The sequence below is a fragment of the Myotis lucifugus genome, unplaced genomic scaffold, assembly GCF_000147115.1.
Source record: "Myotis lucifugus unplaced genomic scaffold, Myoluc2.0 scaffold_872, whole genome shotgun sequence".
NCBI lineage: Eukaryota > Metazoa > Chordata > Mammalia > Chiroptera > Vespertilionidae > Myotis > Myotis lucifugus.
In genome coordinates this window covers 62344-64078 of record NW_005871920.1, presented here as the reverse complement: position 1 = coordinate 64078, position 1735 = coordinate 62344, and positions in this window count along the sequence as shown.

Below are 1735 nucleotides of genomic sequence, written 5' to 3'. Positions count from 1 at the left end.
CCTGGCTTTTTTTTTTTTTTTGTGAGCTTTTTATCATAATTATCTAAGGTGTGGCTCAGGAGATCTTGGGAAGTTAAAACTTCAGAAAAATTCCAAGGTAAAAACAAAAGGAGACTTCTGAACCATAGGAGTGAAGGGATTTAAAGCCAGAACTTGCAGAAACAGTTGAATTTCAGGGCCAGATTGGTGGCTTGAAGAAAGCAAAAAAGGTTTCATGTACTACATAACATCTTTCTTTTTTTAAAAAAATATATTCTTATTGATTTCAGAGAGGAAGGGAGAGGGAGCGAGAGATAGAAACATCAACGATGAGAGAGAATCATTGATCGGCTGCCTCTTGCACGCCCCCTACTGGGGAATCAAGCTTGCAACCCGTGCATGTGCCCTTAATCAGAATCAAACCCAGGACCCTTCAGTCTGCAGGCGGATGCTCTATCCACTGAGCAAAACCGGCTAAGGCAACATCTTCTTTCTTAAGGAAGTTACTCAAACAATTAAAACTCGATCTTTTCAGTCGTCCCATGGAAAGGTGGCAGGTTCCATTCCTGGTCAGAGCACATACCCAGGTTTTGGGTTGGATCCCTGGTTGGGGCACATACAGGAGGCAATTGATGGATGTTTCTTGCATCAATGGATCTCCCTCTCTCTCTCCCTTCCTCTCCCTAAAATACATATCTCCAGGTGAGAATTTTAAAAACACACACAAAAACCTCCAGCTTCCCATCTGTACTAATGATAACTAACACCTTCCCATCTGTCAGCAACTAATAGTTTTAAAAGTTCAATAAGCATTTAAAATTCACTAAGTCTAGGTCAACCTGATTCTACTGCTTGAGGTCTTAACCTATTGACTCCCAAACAAGGATTCTTTCCTTACAAAAAGTTTGAAAATGGCCTCCTCAGATCACTCCTCACTGCTAAACTGTCAGGGATTAAGGATAAGTGAAGCCCGGGCTGGCGTGGCTCAGTGGTTTAGCGTTGACCTACGAACCAGGAGGTCCTGGTTCAATTCCCGCTCAGGGCACATTCCCAAGTTTCTGGCTCGACCCCTAGTGTGGGGCATAGAGGAGGCAGCCAATCAATGATTTTCTCTCATCATTGATGCTTCTATCTCTCTTCCTCTCTGAAATCAATAAAAATATATATTTTTAAAAAAGGATAAGTGTATATTTCTTATGTTCAGAACAAGTGACGGTTGAGTTTCAAACCTTCCCTTGTCAGATTACAAAGCTTGTTTTGTTCCTTTGTTTTGTTTTGTTTTCCTATATCTCATTGCTTGCCCTAAAATGATGAAGAAGAGATATTTTTTTACCCAGATGGAAGTGATAATCTACTCACAGTATAGAAATATGTGGACATAGGAAGTAAGTAAATGGGAGTTAGGAGTAGAGAAGGAAGTGTAGGTGTGAACTGAGCAAGCCCCAAAGTACCAAAGAGGAAAGCAAGGGTCTAGATCAAGCATGTCAAGCTCTCGGCCCACGGGCCGCATGCGGCCCACAACAAATATTTTTGCAGCCCAGCCAATATAACGGTACTAGTATGTAAAAAACGTTTTTAATAAAAATTTTGTGACCTAATTTTTACAATAATCTGTTACACATAATTATTAATAACGAACAACAATGTTTGCTAATGACTGGTTACTATAATTATATTGCATTCATTTCCCTTACGCGCAGGCACACCATTTCTCTCACACTAATACTAGCAGCAAATATGTTAGCAGCCGATTGCC